The sequence below is a fragment of the Ranitomeya imitator genome, chromosome 4 (genome assembly GCF_032444005.1).
Source record: "Ranitomeya imitator isolate aRanImi1 chromosome 4, aRanImi1.pri, whole genome shotgun sequence".
Classification (NCBI taxonomy): Eukaryota; Metazoa; Chordata; class Amphibia; order Anura; family Dendrobatidae; genus Ranitomeya; species Ranitomeya imitator.
In genome coordinates, this window is record NC_091285.1 from 395,928,482 (window position 1) to 395,941,619 (window position 13,138).

A 13,138-nucleotide genomic window follows, 5' to 3' on the forward strand; every position below is an offset into this window, starting at 1 on the left:
AAATGACAATCTCACCTCTGCTACATGTGACAAATGACAATCTCAGCTCTGCTGCATGTGGCAAATGACAATCTCAGCTCTGCTGCATGTGACAAATGACAATCTCAGCCCTGCTACATGTGACAAATGACAATCTCACCTCTGCTACATGTGACAAATGACAATCTCACCTCTGCTACATGTGACAAATGACAATCTCAGCTCTGCTGCATGTGGCAAATGACAATCTCAGCCCTGCTACATGTGACAAATGACAATCTCAGCCCTGCTACATGTGACAAATGACAATCTCAGCCCTGCTACATGTGACAGCCTCCTCCCCACTACTCCTGGTCATCTCCGATGTGACGTTGTTGTATATACACACAAGTTATTCCTAATATTTGTGCCCCCCACCGTGTGAGGTTTGGAGGTCACCGCCCTCGGGGTCCGGGTACGGAGGGGTTACAATGTAATCCTGGGATCTCGGTGCTGCTTCAGGGAAAGGTTTAACTCTTCAGCCTCTGATGTAGAACGACCATTGAGGAAGTGGAACACGTTCCAGCAGAACGGTCCAGAGCCATCTGCTACTTGTAGTTCTACAGTGGAGGAGAGGGCACACAGAGCTGTAGAATGTAACCTGGGTTTATCAGTTGAGCGGATCGTGTGGTGCGTTGACCATGGCAGCCCATGGCTGTGCCGGAGCTTCAGTCCCTATGGGCGCCGGTAATGAGTCCCCAGCAGTCCTGTGTTGTGCAGTGCAGGCTGCCTGTTCCCATTAACCCTGTAATGCCGGCCGCTCGTGCACTCCTGACACACTAGAACGCATGCGCAGAGTTGCTGTGACAGCACATGACAGGCACGGTTTCTGTAGTTAATGGTTGTGCAATGTAACACAGCAATAATAACACTTTACCACCCATCTGGCATCGCGGCCTGTGCCCCCCAGAGCCCCTGTGCCCCCCAGAGCCCCTGTGCCCGGCGGGATGTGGCACCCTGCCTGATGGGGGTATGGTAATGGCAGTGTGGTGTCAGTGCGCAGCCGGGTGTTTGCCCTGTATGTTGTGGCCTTGTGGGCATTATATGCTGCAGCCCTGTGCTACCTGAGAGTGTGTGTGTGTATGTATATACACAGTATATCTATATATGTGCGTGTGTGTAATTGTGTGTGTGTGTGTGTGTGTGTGTGTGTGTGTGTGTGTGTGTGTGTGTGTGTGTATAGTGGCTCGATTCTAACACATCGGGTATTCTAGAATATGTATGTAGCAGCCACGTAGTATTTAACACAGGCCACGCAGAATATCATACAGCCCACGCAGTATATAACACAGCCCACGCAGTATATAACACAGCCCATGCAGTATATAACACAGCCCATGCAGTATATAGCAGCCACGCAGTATATAACACAGGCCACGCAGAATATCATACAGCCCACGGAGTATATAAAACAGCCCACGCAGTATATAACACAGCCCATGCAGTATATAGCAGCCACGCAGTATATAACACAGGCCACGCAGAATATCATACAGCCCACGCAGTATATAACACAGCCCACGCAGTATATAACACAGCCCATGCAGTATATAACACAGCCCATGCAGTATATAGCAGCCACGCAGTATATAACACAGGCCACGCAGAATATCATACAGCCCACGCAGTATATAACACAGCCCACGCAGTATATAACACAGCCCATGCAGTATATAGCAGCCACGCAGTATATAACACAGACGACGTAGTATATAACACAGCCCACGTAACATATAGCACAGCCCACGGAGTATATCATACAGCCCACGGAGTATATCACACAGCCACATACTATATAACACAGCCCATGCAGTATATAGCAGCCACGCAGTATATAACACAGGCCACGCAGTATATAACACAGCCCACGTACTATATAACACAGCCCACACAGTATATAGCAGCCACGCAGTATATAACACAGGCCACGCAGTATATAACACAGCCCACGGAGTATATAACACTGTCCATGCAGTATATAGCAGCCACGCGGTATTTAGCAGTGTGGGCACCATATCCCTGTTAAAAAAAATAATTAAAATAAAAAATAGTTATATACTCACCCCCTGGGATCCAGCGAAACTATGCGCGCGGCTGCTGCCATCTTCCGTTCCCAGGATGCATTGCGAAATTACCCAGATGGCTTAGCGGTCTCGCTATAGTATGGTATATTGCCCAGTCACGTAGTATATTGCCCAGCCACATAGTATATAGCAGAGCCACGTAGTATATTGCCCAGCCACGTAGTATAGAGACTTAAAAAAAAAAAAAACATATACTCACCTTCCGAAGGCCCGTTGAAGTCCTGCTATACTCACCATCCGCCGCCTTTGCCGCTCCTCGCCACGCTCCCAGGACCGCTCGATTGCAAGCGGCAGCTTCCGGTCCCAGGGCTGGTGTGAGCAGGACCTATGATGACGTCGCGGTCACATGACTGTGACGTCACGGCAGGTCCTTGTCGCACACCAGCCCTGGGACGGGACCGGAAGCTGCCGCTTGCAATCGAGCGGTCCCGGGAGCGTGGCGAGGAGCGGCAAAGGCGGCGGAGGGTGAGTATAGCAAGTTTTTTGTTTTATGTGTGTATACCTGTGTGTGTATATATATATATATGAATATATATATATATATATATATACACCTGCATATACTGTATATATATATATATATATATGTGTGTGTGTATACCTGTGTGTTTATATATATATATATATATATATATATATACCTGTATATACTGTATATGTGTGTGTATAGATAGATAGTGTATGCACTTTATGTGCATATATATACACACACACACACAAGTACAAACACACATGCTGTATATGCATATATCTATAATATTACGCTGGGAGCGTCACTCTGTCCGAAGCCTTTATAGACTGCGCAGGCGCAAGCGCCGGCGCAGTCTGGACCCCACAGAGTGACGCTCCCAGGAGATCGCGGTATGCGTAAGCACTGAACGCATACCGCGATCTCCACCGGAGAGCCAGGGACCGTGGACGCGCCAGGAGGTAGGGTAAGTATATTCACCTGTCCTCCGTTCCAGCGCTGCGTGCGGCTCCGTCTTCCGCCTCCTCTGCTGTGACAGAGTCCAGTCACAGGCAGAGGAGCCGGAGTGTGTGTTCAAGAAAATGGCGCCGGAAAGCGCGGACTGCGCAGGCGCCCATTCCTGCTGCCGGAATCGGCGCCTGCTCAGTCCGCGCTTTCCGGCGCCATTTTCTTGAAGACACACTCCGGCTCCACTGCAGGTGTGTCTTCAAGAAAATGGCGCCGGAGAGCGCGGACTGCGCAGGCGCCAATTCCAGCAGCAGGAATCGGCGCCTGCGCAGTCCGCGCTTTCCGGCGCCATTTTCTTGAACACACCTGCAGTGGAGCCGGACGATAGGTGAGTATGGTATTTTTTTTTTTTATATGGCAGCAGCATACGGGGGCATAGAATACAATAGTGGCGCAGGATGGGAGCAGCACATGACAGAACGGGCACAGGATGGCAGCAGCACATGACAGAACGGGCGCAGGATGGCAGCAGCACATGACAGAACGGGCGCAGGATGGCAGCAGCACATGACAGAACGGGCGCAGGATGGCAGCAGCACATGACAGAACGGGCGCAGGATGGCAGCAGCACATGACAGAACGGGCGCAGGATGGCAGCAGCACATGACAGAACGGGCGCAGGATGGCAGCAGCGCATGACATAACGGGCGCAGGATGGCAGCAGGATGGGAGCAGCACATGACAGAACGGGCGCAGGATGGCAGCAGCACATGACAACGGGCGCAGGATGGCAGCAGCACATGACAGAACGGGCGCAGGATGGCAGCAGCGCATGACATAACAGGCGCAGGATGGCAGCAGGATGGGAGCAGCACATGACAGAACGGGTGCAGGATGGCAGCAGCGCATGACAGAACGGGCGCAGGATGGGGATGGCAGCAGCACATGACAGAACGGGCGCAGGATGGCAGCAGCATATGACAGAACGGGCGCAGGATGGGAGCAGCACATGACAGAACGGGCGCAGGATGGCAGCAGCACATGACAGAACGGGCGCAGGATGGCAGCAGCACATGACAGAACGGGCGCAGGATGGCAGCAGCACATGACAGAACGGGCGCAGGATGGCAGCAGCACATGACAGAACGGGCGCAGGATGGCAGCAGCACATGACAGAACGGGCGCAGGATGGCAGCAGCGCATGACATAACGGGCGCAGGATGGCAGCAGCACATGACAGAACGGGCGCAGGATGGCAGCAGCACATGACAGAACGGGCGCAGGATGGCAGCAGCACATGACAGAACGGGCGCAGGATGGCAGCAGCGCATGACATAACGGGCGCAGGATGGCAGCAGGATGGGAGCAGCACATGACAGAACGGGCGCAGGATGGCAGCAGCACATGACAACGGGCGCAGGATGGCAGCAGCACATGACAGAACGGGCGCAGGATGGCAGCAGCGCATGACATAACAGGCGCAGGATGGCAGCAGGATGGGAGCAGCACATGACAGAACGGGTGCAGGATGGCAGCAGCGCATGACAGAACGGGCGCAGGATGGGGATGGCAGCAGCACATGACAGAACGGGCGCAGGATGGCAGCAGCATATGACAGAACGGGCGCAGGATGGGAGCAGCACATGACAGAACGGGCGCAGGATGGCAGCAGCACATGACAGAACGGGCGCAGGATGGCAGCAGCACATGACAGAACGGGCGCAGGATGGCAGCAGCACATGACAGAACGGGCGCAGGATGGCAGCAGCACATGACAGAACGGGCGCAGGATGGCAGCAGCACATGACAGAACGGGCGCAGGATGGCAGCAGCGCATGACATAACGGGCACAGGATGGCAGCAGGATGGGAGCAGCACATGACAGAACGGGCGCAGGATGGCAGCAGCACATGACAACGGGCGCAGGATGGCAGCAGCACATGACAGAACGGGCGCAGGATGGCAGCAGCGCATGACATAACGGGCGCAGGATGGCAGCAGGATGGGAGCAGCACATGACAGAACGGGCGCAGGATGGCAGCAGCGCATGACAGAACGGGCGCAGGATGGGGATGGCAGCAGCACATGACAGAACGGGCGCAGGATGGCAGCAGCATATGACAGAACGGGCGCAGGATGGGAGCAGCACATGACAGAACGGGCGCAGGATGGCAGCAGCACATGACAGAACGGGCGCAGGATGGCAGCAGCACATGACAGAACGGGCGCAGGATGGCAGCAGCGCATGACATAAGGGGCGCAGGATGGCAGCAGGATGGGAGCAGCACATGACAGAACGGGCGCAGGATGGCAGCAGCACATGACAGAACGGGGGCGCAGGATGGGAGCAGCACATGACACAATGGGCGCAGGATGGGAGCAGCACATGACAGAACGGGCGCAGGATGGCAGCAGCGCATGACAGAACGGGCGCAGGATGGCAGCAGCACATGACAGAACGGGCGCAGGATGGCAGCAGCGCATGACAGAACGGGCGCAGGATGGCAGCAGCACATGATAGAACGGGCGCAGGATGGCAGCAGCACATGATGGAGACCATATACCAATATAAATGCTCGCCACCCGGGCGTAGAACGGGTTCAATAGGTAGTATATATATATATATACACACATACACACACGCATACATATATGTGTATATGTGTATATATATATATATATACGCATACATATACAGATATATACACACAGGCATATATATATATATATATATATATATATATACACACACACACACGCATACACATATACATATATATACACACACGCATACTTATATATATACACAAACAGTCATACATTTTATATATATATATATCTATATATACAAAGAAAAAAAGAGGCAGCACTCCATAATAAAGTGAAAAAAAGTGGAAGGTTTTAATCGACCCACATAGCCGGGCGACGTTTCAGCTCCATCTGAGCCTTTCTCAAGCCAAGATGATGGAGCTGAAACGTCGCCCGGCTATGTGGGTCGATTAAAACCTTCCACTTTTTTTCACTTTATTATGGAGTGCTGCCTCTTTTTTTCTTTGTGAATTTGGTGCAATCGTTGGACTGGTTGCCTGGGGCCTTGCACCCGAAGATAAGTACTTAAGTTGTGCTGTTCCCTTTTTTTCCTATTATATTTATATATATATATATATATATATATATATATATATATATATATACACAGGTATATAACTATTTTTTATTTTAATTATTTTTTTTAACAGGGATATGGTGCCCACACTGCTAAATACCGCGTGGCTGCTATATACTGCATGGACAGTGTGATATACTCCGTGGGCTGTATGATATACTCCGTGGGCTGTGCTATATGTTGCGTGGGCTGTGTTATATACTGCTTGGCCTGTGTTATATACTGCGTGGCTGCTATATACTGCGTGGGCTGTTATATAGTACGTGGGCTGTGTTATATACTCCGTGGGCTGTGCTATATGTTGCGTGGGCTGTGTTATATACTGCTTGGCCTGTGTTATATACTGCGTGGCTGCTATATACTGCGTGGGCTGTGTTATATACTCCATGGGCTGTATGATATACTGTGTTGCCTGTGTTATATACTATGTGGCTGCTACATACTGTACATACATACATATTCTAGAATACCCAATGTGTTAGAATCGGGCCACCATCTAATATATATATATATATATATATATATATATATATATATATATATATATATATACACACACACGCATACATATATATATATAATTACACACACGCATATATATAGATATACTGTATATATACACACACACACACACGTATATATATATATATACACACACATATGTAGCTGGTACAGACAGTACAAACGCTAATAGTCCGGGCCCGGTATACAGTGAGAGGGGTGTCCCCGGCTTCTGCCCCCCACTTCCACCAGTGTGCCCGCTTGCTGGTCTGCCATGCTCTGGGTGGGTATCATTACTCAGTGCGGATTGTTCACCTCATGTAGTTACAATTCGACCATTTGCTGTTGGGGTTTGGTTTCTTTCCCAGTGTTCTATTTTTGGCACTACAAATCCCAGCGTGTTTCCAAGGACACTGCCGAGCTACTAGCTCTATTATGTATGGAGCAGTGTGACCCTCGGGAAGGTTCGTGTCTGTGGTGAAGTGGCCATAAAGATACCACGAGTGGCGGCTCTCTGTGGGAAGTGTCTCCGGCAGGTGTGGGCAGGTGATAAGTGGGGGGCGCGGTGTGGACTTTGGTGGTCGCCTCTATCACCACACAAGGACAGGTTAGTGCCATTTCCCCGCCGCTCCTGAGTGTGGCATCCCTGAAGTAGGTCCCTGGTGCCCCCTCCTCATGGCACGGCACTCCGGGGAGACGATCGCCGGCAGCGGGGAGAGCGATGCAGGCGAGGAACACGAGCCTGTGACCTCCTCCGCTGACGTGGGCGCTGACGATCGCGGAATTAAGTGGAGGGCCCATTGGGGAGAGAGGGAGTGAGACACAGCAGCACAGGAGCGGCTCCTCTCCGCGTGGATTTATCACAGTGGAGCTCCCTGCCTTGGATTATTGCACGTGTTTTCCTCTGGAGCCCGTGGATTACCCGAGCCGATGCCTCCATTCTGATCACTGACAGCAGACCCCGGAGCCCCCTTACTGGCCAGAGTGGGGGCTGTGTGGCCACTTGTGGATCACCCGTGGGGCCAGGAGGAGTTGGGAAGCAATGCATTGGCACATGCCAGCCACTTCTCTCACCCCAGGTACAGTCACCTCGAGTCCTCCTAGGTTGGCAGCTCTGATGCCAACACGTTTGCTGCAAAGAATGACATGATATCTTATCAGTATAGTGATGTCTGGAGTCATTGCTGGAATATTCCTCGCTACAGATCTATACCAGCCAATGCAATATGCCCGCTGGGTGACTTCTTATTGTTCCCTAGAATAAATTCATTTTATACTGAAAAATACCGTATAATTAATATTGTAATCCAATGGTTATAGTGTGTGAGTTATGTAATGGTTAATGCGATAGACCACATCCTACTAAACAGTACACCATGCTTCATGATAAACTGGCCACACGGTGGCGCTGTCTTAGTTCTGCCAAGTTGATGGTTCAGTGCTATTTTTCAGGGAGGCTTCTTCCCCATGAGCTTTTGGTGAGTTTTGGATGTGTCATGAAGTTGTAATTTATCGAAAATACCCAGTGTAAAAACCTCATTGTGTAAACACAGTCTAATACAAATGCCAGTGAGTTTAGTGCTGACACCTAATTATTAATATCTAGTGTCATCGATGGCTGCAGGATTATTTTGTCTTCTAGGCTTTTACTAATTTCTAAAGCATATAATTTCATTTATTGCTTATGCACGGTGACCTATATTGTTGTTCAGTGGTAGAAAATAAATGAAGACGTATGCCACCTTTATGTTACATTGATAATGTATGGGGAATGGCTGACTATCACTCTACAGCAAACATAGCGGGCAGTATATACCCAGCGCTGTGGCTATGTGTAGCTTTAATCCCACCGCCAGCTTCTTGTCTTGTGTGTCCGGCAGAGTTCATGGTCATTCTATATTTGCTGTAGTTTGAAGGTCTTCATGTTGTGTGCCTTAAACATGGTTCTTTATGTGGCTCCAGGAGCAGACTGTGCATGTACCCTCATTGTTTTTCATTTTGTAGTGTATTTTTGTATGGTTGCTATTGGGACTTTAACTCCAGCCTTATAAATCTTATGTAATCCATTATACAACCATGAGAGGTTCCATCATGAGCAGCAGACCTCGTGTTCGAAGTATTCAATCCTCCCTGATTATGACATGTTGACTTTAGCTTATTTGTTGAGTCATACACAGCCTGGATATGGGATCATAGGATCCACTCCCCTTCCTTTTCTGCTTGTTGGCATTTATAATGTCTATATATTACCATTGTTTCCCAGGAATACCACTCTGGAGACTAGATTGGTTTTCCATTTGTTTAGAGAGGACACATTTTGGATGTTCATCGTGAAACATGGGGCCCTATTTGTCACTTGCGCCTTATTTTTGTCACTTTGCTTTTTAGCGTCTTGTGGTATTCACTCGCTCTTTATGAGTCAAATTCATTAAATTTTGCGCAAAGTTAAAAAGTTTGCCTCTTCTCCCCCCGTCTTTAACGATTTTGGAACTTTTCTAGTGCAAAATTCTGCACATTTTACAACATTTTGCCATGGGGGAGGGGACGGAGAACATTTGTGACTTTTTGAAAAGCCACAACATCTGGAGATCCGAAACCATGCCCGTATTTGCAAACTAAAAAGAAAACAAAAAACAACAAAATAGACAACTACATATAAAATGAACGTTACAAAGTCACCAATGGAAAGATGGATTTGGAGTAAACAATAAATAGGTGCAAAGCAGCAAAATCTCAACACAAAAACAGGTCCAAGTGAAATAGTGAATCCGGCCCATAGTTTTATTGGTGTTTCTGAAACTACTTACAAGATGCATAGTAACATATGTTTTTCAGAAGATGCAAAACATTTACAATCTATCTATACGTTACATATATATACCGCTAAATTGCGCACAGTAAGCATGTGTAAGACTCATATTATATGATATAATATGGCGTATTAAGGATATCCTTAGGTATAACGTCACCAGGAATAATTTGTAAGCTGCCAATCCTGTGTATGCATTCTTTGTAGAACTGTGACAAATGTGTGTACTTACAAGGAACCATGGTCATTTACTTGCGATAGTAGCACAATTCACACACTTAGGCGATGGATATGCATTCATTGCCATTTCCATGGTCCATTCCAAGCAATATTGTCATTCATTTTTACAAAGTATAAATTCTGGCACCTAGCATTAAAAGCCATAGCATAAAATGTCCACCTTGAGGCTCTGTGCACACGATGCAGATTTTGCTGCGGATCCGCAGCAGTTTCCCATGAGTTTACAGTACGATGTAAACCTATGGGAAAGCAAAAACGCTGTGCCCATGCTGCGGAAAAAAACGCGCAGAAACGCAGCGGTTTACATTCCGCAGCATGTCAATACTTTGTGCAGAATCCGCAGCGGTTTTACACCTGCTCCATAACAGAAACCGCAGGTGTAAAACCGCAGTAGAATCCGCACAAAAACCGCGGTAAATCTGCAATAAATCCGCAGGAAAAATGCGGTGTTTTTGTCCTGCAGATTTATTAAATCCGCTGCGGAAAAATCCGCAGTGGACGATTCTACGAGTGCACATAGCCTAAGGCTTCATTCACACATAGTATTTTTGTAGTTTTATTTCAGCTTGTAGAACAGTGTGACGTGCTTCTTCCAAGCATTTACCGTGACATTTTCTTTTACTCATACATTTTAGTATGTGTTTAGTTTTACATTTCCATGGAGAGCCTATAGAAAAATGATTGAGAACAAAAGCCACAGAGAAAGCTGCGCAAAAAAGGATACAGGTTTTTTTTTTTTCGTTTTTTTTAAGAAAAATGGTGTTTGAGGCCTTAATACACTTTAAGAGGCAAATATCATGTAGAAGGCTCTATTCCCTATTCCTGGTAAAAGCCTGAATACACTGGATACATGTGTAATGTCAGCTTTGGTAACAGATTCTCCAGCTGATGATCTGAGCTTTCAGCAGACAGATTTCAGTCTTCTCAATTGTCAGCTATCTGCAAATACAACGTACAACTGAGTGTGATGGATTTAGACATTGATGCAATAAAAGTAGCAATTGTGAATCTGCACAGTCCTTTCAGTGTAGGATCTGCTTGTCTTCGGGAGCATAATACTGAAAGCTGATGCATCGAAATCCAACATCAGATAGATTGGGTTTTAATTAACATGTTTTATAATATCCGTTTGCCCGGATCCCTCTCTCATACAGTATAGGTGGCAGTATGGGGAAGATATGGTTGTCTCAAGTGTATGTCCAGCTTTAGACTGAGCCCACATTATTGCTTTCTTTGGCATTTACACTCGTGTTCTAGTTTGCATCAGATTTCAACAGTCTGGTCAGGATAAGTGTTTTTTTTTTTTACATTAATTGTTATCTGTTCTTCTTGTTCATACATTACTGATGCACGGCAGAGTTGCTGTCAGTCAGGGCTGGGACATGCTTACAGCCACCATTCTCGATGCTGAAAGCGGTGACTAATTGTTTCAGGCATGACTGAAAGCTGCATAAAAAATACTAAGTGGAACTTGTTATGTTTTGGGCTTGAATTTGGATCATTTTGTATAAACTTATATTTTAAAAAACTTTTACAAAAGACCCAGCACTATTTTGAAAGCATTTTGGGCCAAGTCCATCTTTTTTCTTAATGCATCAAAAGAGGCGGGTGCATCGTTTTCATTATTTTAGCCATATTCATCACATGTGACTTTTGAAAAAATGTTGCCCAAAATGTAGCAAAATTACTGTAGCAGGAAGGTGGCATGGGAAATCAGTCCTAGCTAGAAGTCTTACATCTAAAGACAGGCTAAACGTTTATCAAATTTATCAAACATTGTGTGACACTTTCACAAATTCAGCGCAAATAATGATAATGCAGCCAGAAGGAAAACTGACCTAAAATAATCATCTCTAGATAAATTCTTCCTTAGTTTTCTTCTGCTCAGATGAACATCCAATCTATGTTTGTTTGTAGAGAGCTTGGCTTAAAAAAAGTAATGCAAAGTGTTTCATTTTTTTTAATTCTAAAAAACCCCCGACACTACGGAAAAATTCAAATCTACCACCTACTTTATTCAAATAGGGAAAAAGCAAACACAACACGTAAAGCTTGGACAATTTCTGCAATAAAGGTAAGAACCAGAACGTAATAGAATACAGAGGTGGGTTTTGGTTTGGAACTCCCATTAAAATGATATTAAAGTTTTATATAGAAAATACACTACATGGACACTGTGACGCTGAGTCACTTCTCACGGAGAAGTCGTGAGCCGGGGTAGTCAAGGAGTCCGTGGTCAAAAGCCAGGAGTGTTCGTCATAATTGGAAGGAAGAGACAAAGGCATAGTAGGTAACGGTCTGAGGTCAAAATACCAGGAGGATAACCGATCAGAGCAAAGGGGTTCAACAGATGGATGGTCATAACGAGGTTCACAGTCAGGCAATGAAAGATCAACAAACAGAACACAAGGTGCAGAGTGACAAACCACACATAGCTGAATGTACAGTACGTCTGGCAGAGGTCTGGGACTAACATCCCAGCTAAATAATCACCTTGCACAATGAACACCTGGAGGCAGCCAGCACCTCCCAGTCTACGATTGGATGGCCGAGCTGTCAAAACGATGACAGTTCAGCATGCCCTTGCACCAGACTGGACGACTGAGCTATCAATTAAACAACTGCCAGCTTCAGCCGCCCCTGTACCCGACTGGATGGCTAAGCAATCAGAAACTGCATCCGAGACACATTGAGGGGTGGAACTGAGACAGATCCCACTCCTTACACTGACAGGAGCTTTTATAACATTCCATTCTAAATCCTTAGATTTTAATATGGTGCTGGTGCTTGAAATTTCCATTCTTCTGGGAGAACTTTACAAGATTTCAACATTTTGGAGTGTGTCTGTGGGAATTTTTGTCCATTCACAAAGAACAGCATTTATGAGGTCAGACACTGATGTTGGATGGGAGGACCTCGCTTGCAATCATAGTTCTAGTTTTTCTCAAAGGTGGGTGTACTATAGATTTGGGGTTAGAGCTTTGTGTGGTCAGTCAGGTTCTTCCACACAAATCTCATTCAACCATGTCTTTATGGATGTTGCTTTATGCACTAGGGCACAGACATTCTAGAGCAGAAACTATTCCAGCAAAATGATATATATTTTTTAATAACCTGAAGACGACTCCGGGATGTTGGAGTCGAAACGCGTTGTTTTATCCTGTAACTCCTAAATAAATGATTATATTTGATATCCACGAGAATCTTGTGACGGAAGCGCTGACAACTATCTGGGTGTTCCTTTGTCTATTGATTCCCGCAAAGTTGGAAGCACACAATTGTCCAAAATGTCTTGGCATGCTCTGTAGCTTGGTTGTCATGGTTGTCACTTTGTGGCTAAGTTGCTGTGGTTCCTAAACACTTCAACTTTTCAGTAATACCACTCACAGGTGACCGTAGACTAT

The 13,138-nt window shown here is 46.7% G+C and overlaps 1 protein-coding gene across 4 annotated transcripts in view; it reads left to right on the forward strand.

Moving 5' to 3' along the window:
* Positions 1–7,116: 7,116 nt before the first annotated feature.
* The window catches only part of SFMBT2 (Scm like with four mbt domains 2), a 313,750-nt gene continuing 307,728 nt past the window's right edge, over positions 7,117–13,138 (forward strand). The window contains exon 1 of one of the 4 annotated variants that reach the window (XM_069765309.1): positions 7,117–7,764. The gene's annotated coding sequence lies outside the window, so the exon portion shown is untranslated. The remainder of the gene's footprint in view (positions 7,765–13,138) is intronic. The other 3 variants (XM_069765310.1, XM_069765307.1, XM_069765308.1) reach the window with 3 other exon arrangements.